The 14624-nt window shown below is 48.6% G+C and overlaps 1 protein-coding gene across 7 annotated transcripts in view; it reads right to left on the reverse strand.

The window, feature by feature from the left end:
* Positions 1 to 14624, reverse strand: part of LOC126460492 (NAD(+) hydrolase sarm1-like) — a 1203839-nt gene that overhangs the window by 333000 nt on the left and 856215 nt on the right. The window lies entirely within an intron of this gene.

The following is a 14624-nucleotide window of genomic DNA, read 5'->3' on the forward strand; positions in this document are numbered from 1 at the left end:
CCAAAAGATTTTATTCCTTCTCTTGATCTGAGCAGTATTAAAATAATGACGAGCATTCCTTACGGCGGAATGATAGGCACATGCCAGATACTGTTTACTCACCTAGGGCTTGGCAAACTGACAATGTGTGATCGCGAATAAAATAGTTGTTATTGAGAAAAATAAACAATTGATCTGTCGCACTACACAATGGTCAGTGTATTGTCAGCAGCGAAGGATAATGCGCACGACAGGAATGCAGCTATCCATTTGTGCCTTGTGAAATGGAGTTCGAAAACATTGTCATGAAAGTAGATCTGCCTTTGTCAGCAGCACATTTCAACAAACTAAACATATCTAATCAGAACACTCTTTTAGGATATTCCTACTTTCGTAATAATACCGATCATTTTCTTCATTTGTGTAGCCTGTTGTTGTATAGTTAGTTTATTAATGCTGATAATGTCCATGCAACAATTGAAATGCTTTTCCTCATCACGGCGAATCAATTAAAACATTGTTATTTGTGACTGCTTTTCGACTGTTTCTAGCTTGCAGTGGAAATACGTTGTTCACATGCATGTAGTACAGTGTGTCGTATTACATTATTACATCCGTATCTGGGTAATCACAGTGAAACTTCTATACTTCAGATCTTGGACGCTTTTTACCAGATGCACAAAGGGATCACACCTGTGGCGATTATCCCTTTCTAAATTTTTGTAACAGATCGTACAGATACGCTAGCTTACTAGGTAGCGAGAAGATAACCTTGCCTTACTTCCCTGCCTTGATTGTTAATCACATGATTTTATAATATTCCTTGCTTCCTTATTCACTACCCTCTGTCCCTTCTTGCGATCTGAAAACATCGACAGTGGTGCAATTCCAGCGGCCAATGGCTCATCAGTTACTGAAGTATACATTTTTCTTGACAGAAGATAAACAAAACAAAACTATGCACATATAAATAACAGAAAAGAATAACGTGCTAACGAAGAAAGCTGGAGCGTTTAAATGGCGAAAAAGGAAACACTACCCAAAGGCAATACAATTCAGTACACAGTAAAGCAAAATTTATCGTATGGGCAATACTACCACTGCTCATATGCACCGTTCCGATGTGAGCATATGGCCGGGCTACTTTTCCGCTCCCCGCCTCAGATTTCCCACGGTGGTAGCGAGGCGAGAAACTGTGCCTCAACCACAACGCCGCGCGTGTCGCGTCCCAGTCGCGTCGCGTCGCAGTTTGCGCCGTCCCATTTGAACCTGTGATGTTACAAAAACACGCGCTGTGCTGCGTCGCGCTATACGCGTCTCAATTTGCGCCTAGCCTAGTTACTGTTCTGCATCGTTCAGGTCCTCGCGCAAGTGTTGTCAGGTTGCGCGTGTAGTTGGTGTTATCCCCACTGACGACTGTTTTAGATGTTGTCGGCATTCTGAGAGGAGTTCGTCGTCAGTTCGCGTCGGGAGCTCGCGGCGAGTTCGGGTATGCCAGTCAGTTGGAAACCGTCTGGAGCGCAGTCCGAATCTGCAAGTGGGAGTGGCGATGTGGCACTAGAACAGTCGGGTTCGAACAGCAGTGAGCGACATGGCTCCCCCGACCATTGCCGCCATGCATTACTTGAGCCGGGCCACGGTCTTGGCGGATCGTCGGTTGCCCGCCCTACAGGACGACGCGTTTGGGCTCGCCGATCGTTCATTAGTCGGCTGTGTGTGTGTGTGTGTGTGTGTGTGTGTGTGTGTGTGTGTGTGTGTGTGTGCGTGCGTGAGTGCGTGCGCGCATCGACTCCCGATTTGTTTTCGTGTGTGTTTAGTTACTGTTGGGTATCGTTCAGGTCTTCGTGCAAGTGTTTCTCACGTTGTGTGTCTAGTTGTCCTTATTTCTACTGACGACTATTTTAGATGTCGGCATTCTGCAGCTAGTCGGTCAGTTGCTGCGGAGTTTTCCTGTGAGCAACAACGAGTGTTTGAAGTGCTCGAAGTAGCCGCTGTTACGTGGAATTAATCAAATCAGTTTACTACTGTTCAAGTGCACCAGTGGAATTGTATCCGTTAGTGTTCTGGTTACCTGCCCTGGCCGCTAACGTAATTTTAGGCAGCGACCTTTCCTTACCTGTTGCTGCTCTCCAACATGGTGTGTACTTTTGGAAGCTTAGTACACACATGTATTTGGTTGTGGATATTGACGCTCGTAACTTTTGTTCTGAATTCTCATGTAGTCCTTCCGGGTTCCGGGTTCCGGCTTCCGACGGATCAGGTATAGTTGGGCTCACCACCTGTCTCACCAACGTGAACGATGGCAGACCGACCTCCCTAGAGGCTTCTGAGTGCCACCAGTGTTTAATTATCTGTTGTCAGCTATTTTAAATTTTAGGCTTATGGTTATTGTTGGTTTCTTAAAATTTTGCAAATTAATTTTTAAATAGATCTCAAGCTTAAACACTGCGGCCTTCTGCCTTCAAAGATTATGGCAATATACACTACTGGCCATTAAAATTGCTACACGAAGAAGAAATGCAGATGTTAAACGGGTCATCAGTGGACAAATATATTATACTAGAACTGACATGTGATTACATTTTCACGCAATTTGGGTGCATAGATCCTGAGAAATCAGTAGCCAGAACAACCACCTCTGCCCGTAATAACGGCCTTGATACGCCTGGGCATTGAGTCAAACAGAGCTTGGATGGCGTGTACAGGTACAGCTGCCCATGCAGCTTCAACACGATACCACAGTTCATCAAGAGTAGTGACTGGCGTACTGTGACGAGTTTGGGGGTTGTTTGGGGAATCCGGTATTTGCCTGGAGCGATTTAGGGAAATCACGGAAAACCTAAATCAGGGTGGCCGGACGCGGGATTGAACCGTCGTCCTCCCGAATGCGAGTCCAGTGTCTAACCACTGCGCCACCTCACTCAGTGTATTCTGACGAGCCAGTTGCTCAACCACAATTGGCCAGACGTTTTCAGTTGGTGAGAGATGTGGAGAATGTGCTGGCCAGGGCAGCAATCGAACATTTTCTGTAGCCAGAAGGGCTCGTACAGGACCTGCAACATGCGGTCGTGCATTATCCTGTTGAAATGTAGGGTTTCGCAGGGATCGAATGAAGGGTAGAGCCACGGGTCGTAACACATCTGAAATATAGCGTCCACTGTCGAAAGTGCCGTCAATGCGAACAAGAGGTGACCGAGACATGTAACCAATGGCACCCCATACCATCACGCTGGGTGATACGCCAGTATGGCGATGACGAATACACGCTTTCAATGTGCGTTCACCGCAATGTCGCCAAACACGGATGCGACCATCATGATGCTGTAAATGGAACCTGGATTAATCCGAAAAAATGACGTTTTGCCATTCGTGCACCGAGGTTCGTCGTTGAGTACACCATCGCAGGCGCTCCTGTCTGTGATGCAGCGTCAAGGGTAACCGCATCCGTGGTCTCCGAGCTGATAGTCCATGCTGCTGCAAACGTCTTCGAACTGTTCGTGCAGATGGTTCTTGTCTTGCAAACGTCCCCATCTGTTGACTCAGGGCTGCACGGTCCATTACAGCCATGCGGATAAGATGCCTGTCATCTCGACTGCTAGTGATACGAGGCCGTTGGGATCCAGCACGGCGTTCCGTATTACCCTCCTCAACCCACCGATTCCATATTCTGGTAACAGCCATTGAATCTCGACCAATGCGAGCAGCAATGTCGCGATACGATAAACCGCAATCGCGATAGGCTACAATCCGACCTTTATCAAAGTCTAAAACGTGATGGTACGCATTTCTCCTCCTTACACGAGGCATCACAACAACGTTTCACGAGGCAACGCCGGTCAACTGCTGTTTGTGTATGACAAATCGGTTGGAAACTTTCCTCATGTCAGCACGTTGTAGGTGTCACCACCGGCGCCAACCTTGTGTGAATGCTCTGAAAAGCTAATGATTTGTATATCACAGCATCTTCTTCCAGTCGGTGATTCGCGTCTGTAGCACGTCATCTTCGTGGTGTAGCAATTTTAATGGCCAGTAGTGTATTCAGAAGTTTTGAAATTTAGTTGTGGCTGTCAGCCAGGGGCGCTGCAGTACACGCACTTGCCTCGAGGAGTCAATTGAGACAAGGAAGTGGATCGTGTAAAAGAGGCTTAACAGTCCGACGGTCGCTGCTACACTCAGTCCGTCAGTCCTGTACAACGACAAACTTGCATCACTGGAATGTAAGAGACGCGTGTGGTGTCCCACCGCTGTGCAGCTATCAGGGTGAGCCACCCGGGCTCAGGTCGGTCCGGCAGCGGCTCCTGAGAGCGGCGCGCTCACGCGTTCTGCCGGCCGTGCACTTCCCTCTCCTCCTGCAGTCCCAGCACGTGTCGCTACTACGTAGCGTACACTGCGGGAGGCGCGACTCGATGTCTTCCCCATCCGGGAAACGTTTAGCATTTTGCGGTGCACCGCATCTCCAAGGTTGTCATCCTGTGTTTCTCTGCTTCTCTGAGTGCCCGCGTTTTACTTCCTTTCAGCAGCACATGCCAAACAATCGTCTTTATAGGGTGTTTCCTCAGATGTTTGTGTATGCAGTCGAATGTGAAAACGTTTCTTCCCTGGTAGGTTTTGCTTCCAGTATCCTTCCTCGGTCTTCCGCCTGATGTAAGCTTACTCCGTAGGTAGGCAAAGGATTTGACGGTCTCACGTCTCTCATTGTTTCGTGAGCACTGGACTACTGTGTTTTACCTAGTCCTAAGATTTTGTTTTAACTTTATTAAGAGAATATCGGTGTCAGTTCAGTTGTGTAATTCCGGAACTCTTGCGTGGGTCGGACTTTTAAAAGCGCATCAGACAACTGATCACCATTTATTTCTCTCTCACTTTACTTATAAATTTCGTTCTCGTAGACAATAACGCGGCGCAACAGAAATCGATAGAGTAAGTACTAGTAAGAGCTGTATCTTTAAACGAAAGCAATTCTTAAAATGAAGTATTGTAAACAATGGAAATGTGTCTTCAATACAATTCAGACCATTTCCTTCGACATGCCAAAGTCTATCATTAAAATTTCGAATGGAACGAAGAAATATTTCTTAAGCAGGAAATAATATTAGTATATCTTAGGACATCTACGTCTCAGTCTGAAGTGGAATACATTTTTACAGTCTGCATATTTTGTGTGACGTATTGCTGACGAGCATTTTTGTGGCCACCCAGTGTCAGAACGGGGCACATACTGCGAATGCGCCGATTTATTTGTCTCAACATATCACATTTCATGTTTTGGGAAACGTTATCTGCATTTTGGATAGTACGTGTGGTCTATTTTGACAACGGAGATACTTGTGCAAGGTGACTCAAAACGATTTTCGTTCTAGATAAAGATAAGAAACTCACAAAATACTCCCGATGAACTAAATTTCCTGTTACCATTTGCAGGAAGAAACCAACAGGAGCGACTTTAAAATTCGTGGCTTTTTTAATGTATCGCTGGAAAGGAATCATCCTGTTATCTGATAATCTTCTGACAAAATGCTGCGTTCTTGCCCTGAACGTGATGACTCGGCCCGTTTCATTTATTCGGCTTTACATAGATTTTGCAGCCAGTTTTCAGCACTCAGAAAGACCTCCAGCCGGTGCAGAGGCTACGATTTGGCTATTCCACAGGGCAGTTGTCATCTGCGAAGCAAAATGGAGGTGAAATGTCCATGTCATCACACGTAGGTTTAGTACGATAAAAATGTGAATCCACTACCGAGACTTGAACTGCTTCGACAGTATACGTGGACAGAGCATTGCCTCGTGTCAATTTCTGACCAGATTACAGGAGATGGGGATGAGTCACAGTGCTGCATCAGGGTGGGCCAGTAAAACAAGCGGACCATTGACGTATTCTTACCCACAAAAGCAGCGTAACACAGCTTCGAGCCGCACACTCCCGAACGGCGACTGGCGTGTATATACGCTCACCTGCAACAGAGAGAAACGAACAGTCAGTGCAAATTCCCTCAGCAGCGTCGCAGCTGTGTTGAAGAGTTGGTTAGATTTCGTTTTTAAAAATACCAGCATATACTGGTTCAAATGGCTCTGAGCACTATGGGACTTAACTGCTGTGGTTATCAGTCCCCTAGAACTTAGAACTACTTAAACCTAACTAACCTAAGGACATCACACACATCCATGCCCCAGGCAGGATTCGACCCTGTGACCGTAGCGGTCGCGCGGTTCCAGACTGAAGCGCCTAGAAACGCTTGGTCACCCCGGTCGGCACCAGCATATAGGACACTGTAGCAGTTGGAGAACCTATTGCAGGAAATCGAATTTGTACGCCGTGGTGATCAGTGCACAGAGCAACCAGTGGCGCGAGTATCTGAGTTTGCTGACCGGAGAAACAGTAGGTCGCGTTCCAGCGGCGGCGGACATGTCGACCGCGTCAACAGAACCACAGGGGGCGGACGAATGCAAACGTGCAGCGGCAGGCGCCCAGCAGAGGGCGGCGTCCTGCAGCCGCGGCGGCTGCAGCTGCAGCTCCTTGTGCGGGACGGCCCCCTCGTGTCTTTTTGTTTTTTCTGCTGAAAAGTCACGTGACAACCTCTAACTCTCGTGTTAGTTGACAGAGTATACTTTAGGTCAGTGCGTCAGAGTTTGCACATTTATTTCCTGCAGCAGCTTTTGTGTAAGCAGAATTTCTAGTAAAAAATAACTGTAGACACAACCATTTTCAGTACAACAATTTATCTTCATTTTAAGCGCTCGCAGAATGTGCGGTGTCAGGCTGTAGTGAGTAGTGAGAACTGTGCTGACCACAATTTGGTATTTTTATTCCCTCCGTTAAATTTTGCGTACATTTCGATCTCAGTAGCGCCAGAGTCGGGATATTTTATTTTTTTGCGGAGATCTGTTAGTAGTTTCTGCGTCACTCCCCGTTATTTTCCACGTATTTTTTGAGATGTTACTCATTTTTACACAGCACGATACGGCCAGGGACAGAGCTTGTGGTCACGGACAAAAGAAGAGTTGGCTGACGACTGCAAATAGCTGGAATTAGAACTGGCCACAGTCGACAGGCCTCTGGCTGCTCGGCATGCCAGCAACGAGGCCTGCTCTGGCTGCCGCTGTGTCTTCTGACGAGCAGCTCTCAGTCGGTGGTGGACCCGCGGGTCACTGGATGCAAGGCGAGAGGGGAAACTGGCTGCACGACCGGCTTCTTACCCTTTAATGTCCTACCCACAGCTGCTCGTACCTCTTAGCCAACGCGCGATGCATCTTCTGTTGGGCCAGTGGCCGATTTTCCTGCCCAAGCTGGACGAGTGCTAGCTCCGAGGTGAGACAGACAATGGAGCCCCGCAGGAAAATAGCACGCAGGGCGGGAGAGAACGCCAGTGTGTCCTGGGTGTGTCTGCTACAGCGTCTCGAATATTGGAACAACAGGGGTATGGCCCCAATGTACCATTATAAAAGATGGCGGTGATGACGTCATCCAAGATGTCGGACACGACGTCATTCGAGATGGCGTATTTTGGCGGGAAGTTCGAATTTTGGTGGGAAAGTTCCACGTCCCCTCCTACTGTAAAATGGGGCGAAGTTCAAATTCGAACAGTATAATGCACCACACCATGCTTAGCTCTCTACTAAGCAAAGAAAATCACGGGAAGATAGGACACTTGGCCTACCTCCACTAACTTAAGTCACCTGACCGCCGATTCCTCCTACGAACTGGCGCCAAGTTTCAATTTTGGTGGGAACGTAGGTCACTTGGGGTTTCTCTGCTGGCGCGAAAGAAAGGACACTTGTAGTAACCTCAGTCGACTATTCCACCTAAGGATTCCTTGTAGAAAAGCACTTTCCTTTATTATTTAACCAGTTCAGATCGCCACCAGCTCAGGTCGTCAGGCGATGACGGAAGTACCATTATCCAAGATGGGGCCACCCAGTGTGTCCACCAAGAGGTCCAGGGCCCAACTGGCTTAGTTCATATCGTCGCCACCAGAGGGCGCTACCATGACGTCGGATCATGACGCAAGTACCGTTATTCAAGATGGCTGCATACATTTTCCTCACTATGTGCTGTAGGACACACAACAACTGCACGGTCCCATTACGTAACCCCAGATCGTCTGTTCTATCTCTCTCGCGTCTGCCGCCCGTTGACGTCAAAACCTCCGCCCTGCACGTTCATATCCGCGCCACAGATAGTCTTCTGCAAATACCCTAACAAATGTAGCTAAACGCATGTGACATCCACATCATGCATCTAAAATACCAGTTATCTAAGTACATATTTCCAATTCAATTTTAATTATATTCCATAAATGAATCTACTATTTCTACACTCCTGGAAATTGAAATAAGAACACCGTGAATTCATTGTCCCAGGAAGGGGAAACTTTATTGACACATTCCTGCGGTCAGATACATCACATGATCACACTGACAGAACCACAGGCACATAGACACAGGCAACAGAGCATGCACAATGTCGGCACTAGTACAGTGTATATCCACCTTTCGCAGCAATGCAGGCTGCTATTCTCCCATGGAGACGATCGTAGAGATGCTGGATGTAGTCCTGTGGAACGGCTTGCCATGCCATTTCCACCTGGCGCCTCAGTTGGACCAGCGTTCGTGCTGGACGTGCAGACCGCGTGAGACGACGCTTCATCCAGTCCCAAACATGCTCAATAGGGGACAGATCCGGAGATCTTGCTGGCCAGGGTAGTTGACTTACACCTTCTAGAGCACGTTGGGTGGCACGGGATACATGCGGACGTGCATTGTCCTGTTGGAACAGCAAGTTCCCTTGCCGGTCTAGGAATGGTAGAACGATGGGTTCGATGACGGTTTGGATGTACCGTGCACTATTCAGTGTCCCCTCGACGATCACCAGTGGTGTACGGCCAGTGTAGGAGATCGCTCCCCACACCATGATGCCTGGTGTTGGCCCTGTGTGCCTCGGTCGTATGCAGTCCTGATTGTGGCGCTCACCTGCACGGCGCCAAACACGCATACGACCATCATTGGCACCAAGGCAGAAGCGACTCTCATCGCTGAAGACACGTCTCCATTCGTCCCTCCATTCACGCCTGTCGCGACACCACTGGAGGCGGGCTGCACGATGTTGGGGCGTGAGCGGAAGACGGCCTAACGGTGTGCGGGACTTCATGGAGACGGTTGCCAACGGTCCTCCCCGATACCCCAGGAGCAACAGAGTCCCTAATTTGCTGGGAAGTGGCGGTGCGGTCCCCTACGGCACTGCGTAGGATCCTACGGTCTTGGCGTGCATCCGTGCGTCGCTGCGGTCCGGTCCCTGGTCGACGGGCACGTGCACCTTCCGCCGACCACTGGCGACAACATCGATGTACTGTGGAGACCTCACGCCCCACGTGTTGAGCAATTCGGCGGTACGTCCACCCGGCCTCCCGCATGCCCACTATACGCCCTCGCTCAAAGTCCGTCAACTGCACATACGGTTCACGTCCACGCTGTCGCGGCATGCTACCAGTGTTAAAGACTGCGATGGAGCTCCGTATGCCACGGCAAACTGGCTGACACTGACGGCGGCGGTGCACAAATGCTGCGCAGCTAGCGCCATTCGACGGCCAACACCGCGGTTCCTGGTGTGTCCGCTGTGCCGTGCGTGTGAACATTGCTTGTACAGCCCTCTCGCAGTGTCCGGAGCAAGTATGGTGGGTCTGACACACCGGTGTCAATGTGTTCTTTTTTCCATTTCCAGGAGTGTATATTCAATTAGCAAACGAGAATTTTCACATTTTCCCAATAGGAGCACAATGCTCATTCATTCTTCACGTAGCACCCCCCCCCCCCCCTCCTTCCCTAGAATGCTGCACTCCTATTGGCTGCTGCATGTGATTCTACATCATAAAACCCCAGATGGTGATCTGTAGGGGGGAAATGGCGCGGAAATGACTCAGGCTGTGCTGGACTGCTGGGGAAAGTAAGGAAGCAGTGCACTCTATTTACACTCCTGGAAATGGAAAAAAGAACACATTGACACCGGTGTGTCAGACCCACCATACTTGCTCCGGACACTGCGAGAGGGCTGTACTAGCAATGATCACACGCACGGCACAGCGGACACACCAGGAACCGCGGTGTTGGCCGTCGAATGGCGCTAGCTGCGCAGCATTTGTGCACCGCCGCCGTCAGTGTCAGCCAGTTTGCCGTGGCATACGGAGCTCCATCGCAGTCTTTAACACTGGTAGCATGCCGCGACAGCGTGGACGTGAACCGTATGTGCAGTTGACGGACTTTGAGCGAGGGCGTATAGTGGGCATGCGGGAGGCCGGGTGGACGTACCGCCGAATCGCTCAACACGTGGGGCGTGAGGTCTCCACAGTACATCGATGCTGTCGCCAGTGGTCGGCGGAAGGTGCACGTGCCCGTCGACCAGGGACCGGACCGCAGCGACGCACGGATGCACGCCAAGACCGTAGGATCCTACGCAGTGCCGTAGGGGACCGCACCGCCACTTCCCAGCAAATTAGGGACACTGTTGCTCCTGGGGTATCGGCGAGGACCATTCGCAACCGTCTCCATGAAGCTGGGCTACGGTCCCGCACACCGTTAGGCCGTCTTCCGCTCACGCCCCAACATCGTGCAGCCCGCCTCCAGTGGTGTCGTGACAGGCGTGAATGGAGGGACGAATGGAGACGTGTCGTCTTCAGCGATGAGAGTCGCTTCTGCCTTGGTGCCAATGATGGTCGTATGCGTGTTTGGCGCCGTGCAGGTGAGCGCCACAATCAGGACTGCATACGACCGAGGCACACAGGGCCAACACCCGGCATCATGGTGTGGGGAGCGATCTCCTACACTGGCCGTACACCACTGGTGATCGTCGAGGGGACACCGAATAGTGCACGGTACATCCAAACCGTCATCGAACCCATCGTTCTACCATTCCTAGACCGGCAAGGGAACGTGCTGTTCCAACAGGACAATGCACGTCCGCATGTATCCCGTGCCACCCAACGTGCTCTAGAAGGTGTAAGTCAACTACCCTGGCCAGCAAGATCTCCGGATCTGTCCCCCATTGAGCATGTTTGGGACTGGATGAAGCGTCGTCTCACGCGGTCTGCACGTCCAGCGCGAACGCTGGTCCAACTGAGGCGCCAGGTGGAAATGGCATGGCAAGCCGTTCCACAGGACTACATCCAGCATCTCTACGATCGTCTCCATGGGAGAATAGCAGCCTGCATTGCTGCGAATGGTGGATATACACTGTACTAGTGCCGACATTGTGCATGCTCTGTTGCCTGTGTCTATGTGCCTGTGGTTCTGTCAGTGTGATCATGTGATGTATCTGACCCCAGGAATGTGTCAATAAAGTTTCCCCTTCCTGGGACAATGAATTCACGGTGTTCTTATTTCAATTTCCAGGAGTGTATTTTTGAACATTTTATTTATCACACTCATACAAGAGACATCCTTCAGGCCAACTCACACGGTCCACAGACCTGTAAACTACTTCTAAATAACGCCCTCCAGACATGCAAACAACTCCTAATTTCCCAAATAATTTCATTTCACACTTGCAGACTACTACTAACTAATGTAGCACAGGGATCTGTAGACACGCTCAGTACTCGTAAACTGTACAAATAACGCATAGCACAGCCTACAGGCCCGCTCCCAAAATAATGCAATCAATGCGCGCAAGCACCCTCCCCCAACCCTGTCCAGTAGAGGTAACAGACAACCCCAATAAAGGGGCGGGGCAGTCAGCCGTGAAACCACACACATGCACCCACTCAGGTCCTGCAAGCATGAGGCGGCCACATACTTGACACAAGAGAAATTCCTAGTGCGATACGTGTTCACCAGACAAATGTCCCGGCACAACCGGCCAGAAACGCGCACGCTGTCACAGTCGAGAGCCGCAACCGAATGCAGGTGAAAGGTGCCTGCCCATATTTCCGTGTGTGCACTCATACTGATGTCACTGAATTCCAAGATGCGCTCACACGAGGCACCTCCAAGCAGCAGATGTCTTTACCGCTGAAGACAGAATAGCTCAGGGCTCATTGCTTCTAGCGCGACATGAGACACCCATTTGACCATACTTAACTACCCAGCGTGGCTCTCGCCTCGCCACGAAACGTCTGCGTCGCCGCTCGCCATATAAAACGTTCTCAATGTTATTCGTATGCCACATGTTTTTGTAAAATAAATAAATAAATAAGAACCAAGTAGACCTCTCGGGAATTGTATAGTGTCCCATAAATAGCTCGCTTTCTACATGTCTCAGCTTGTATGCACGGAAATTCTTACCCTAACAGAACCTCTTTACTAAAATAACATCCAATGCAATCGTCCCAGCGCATTATCGTCATACCCTTTCTGCACTCAACACACAAAAACGTCCTCAACGCTGTGTAGAGGCTTCTATATCCCAGCAAAAACGATGTCAATAAATCGAGCATTATGATTCGCTCTTATCGAATTTACCCGAGGAATTACTGATACCTCCGATATCGAAGCACTGTCCACCTTTTTTTCTTCATCAGACAAGACTTTCATTGGTTATTTTGCACAGATCACCATATTGCACTGACAATTAAATCATACAAACTACCATACATATAGTCATCTCTCTAGTCAGGCCATAACATAAGCCATAGTAACTTTACCATGCAATATATACATATTACACACATCCTAAGCCACATAAACTTTACAATATAATATATACACATTTTACACAAACAGTGCAACTATTTTTTTTATCTGTAGAGCACCCAAAACAATTATACTATGCCTACACTCACGCAGGCTACATGTCACATGCTCCCCAGTCCTAGGGAAGCACCTTCATCCCTTTCTTTCATTCTGCAGACGTAACATTCAGCGCCATGCAAAATCATTCCTTTTACATGAGAGCACCCTCAGTGGACCGATGTCGGTATCTGAACTCTTCTGCAAATTCGAGATCGGTCCCTCTCAGCACAAACGCATTACTGTTTCTGCTCCGAACCTGCTCGCTTTTTTACAGACATCTCCAGACTCGGGGATTACAAGAACATACATACTTTCGCATTGTCAACCACAATATTATACCAGTTTCACCGTATTTCTCGATATCAAGCACCAGGTGGCGTCCAACAGATCGCTAGCGCAACAAAATTCCCAGGATGTAGACTGGAAATTATTTACCTACAAAGTCAAATTTTAGCCACGTGCAGCGTGCTGTAAACCGCCGAGTAACTAGAAACAAATAAATCAAACTCATGTTTCCGGTCCCTACTAAGTATTAGTTCACTATTCGGCCGTCTAGAGGACTGCAAAGTTAACTTACATACATTTCTACACTCCAAGAGGCCTATGAATTCGGACGGGTGCTGAAGTTAACAGGAAATCTGAATCATTACCACCACACGCCATGCATACATGTAATCATTCTACAGAGGTGGTCACATATATCTTTTATCACTATACTAGCAATTAAATGTTGCGATCGCACTCTCAGTTGAACGGCATTCGACAATGAGCGAAGTATCCGAAATATACCCTGCTGTCGGCCGTGGCTCTGGAAATGGAAATATCTGTACCTTCCTTACGACTGGACATACTCCTCCCTTTGCTATCACAGTACTCCAAGTCAAATCCATACCCTCCTTACGACTGTAAATAATATTCTACTTCCCACAAAAATGTGAACATATGACGCATCCCTTACTACTAAGTATAATACTTCGTCAATAAATGATTGCCTACGATATGAAATAATACTGAACGAAAATCAACTTTCGGTGTGCAAGTTGATTAAGTTTTTCTTGCGAGTCCTACCACTGTGTATTAGAAAGAGAGACGTAATCCGCTAAATGTTACAGAATAAATAGATCGCACAAACTACTGCATGTTACTGCCACAAGCAGTCTTGTTACGCTATCAGCTAGAAATGATGTCAATAATTTCGAATAAAGTCTCTCTGTTCAAGCACGTACCTGCATCTGATCACACGCAGAAGTGAATCATATTTCTCACACTCCCATATCTCGAAACGAGTCGCATTCCTCGTACCTAGCTGCTACAGTAAAAATACAACCTGGTTTTAGCCAGTCCTTACGAATCTTGCAAGTCCACCATTTCTACACCTTCGCGCATGTATTCGTTCCATTTTAAATCGGAACTGAGCAGAAGCCGGAGAAAACCATACCCTCCACCTTCTGCAACCCGTGTAGAAATAGAACGACCTCAGGTAGTGCAACAGGGTCGTGTTTTGTCCATTCGACGGAAGTGCGCGCAATGTGCTATATCCTCAAACTGCATACAAGTACTACACATCCGCATCCATTCAAAACAATCAGCCCAACATGCTATCATCCTTATTCTCTACCCCCCCCCCCCCCACCCCTCAAACAGACAAAAATTACGAACTATAGAACTTCCCCTAACTTCATCGCATATATAAGTCACCTAGACACCGATGCTGATGCTATAACGCAAACCTGCGTTGGCGCTCCAGCATGGAGAAATAGATTACGCAGTGCTCCCCCAGAATAGCGCAGTGTGGAGCCATCCACGCATTCCTAAGCGTTTACCAACTCCATCACCTCAAACTGCTACTGCTACTACCGTCTATTAAATATACAGGCACCGCAGACGCCCCTCTAAAGTTTGATCACATATACTCTAGGCTAATGACC

This window comes from Schistocerca serialis, chromosome 1, assembly GCF_023864345.2.
Source record: "Schistocerca serialis cubense isolate TAMUIC-IGC-003099 chromosome 1, iqSchSeri2.2, whole genome shotgun sequence".
NCBI classification, from domain to species: Eukaryota; Metazoa; Arthropoda; class Insecta; order Orthoptera; family Acrididae; genus Schistocerca; species Schistocerca serialis.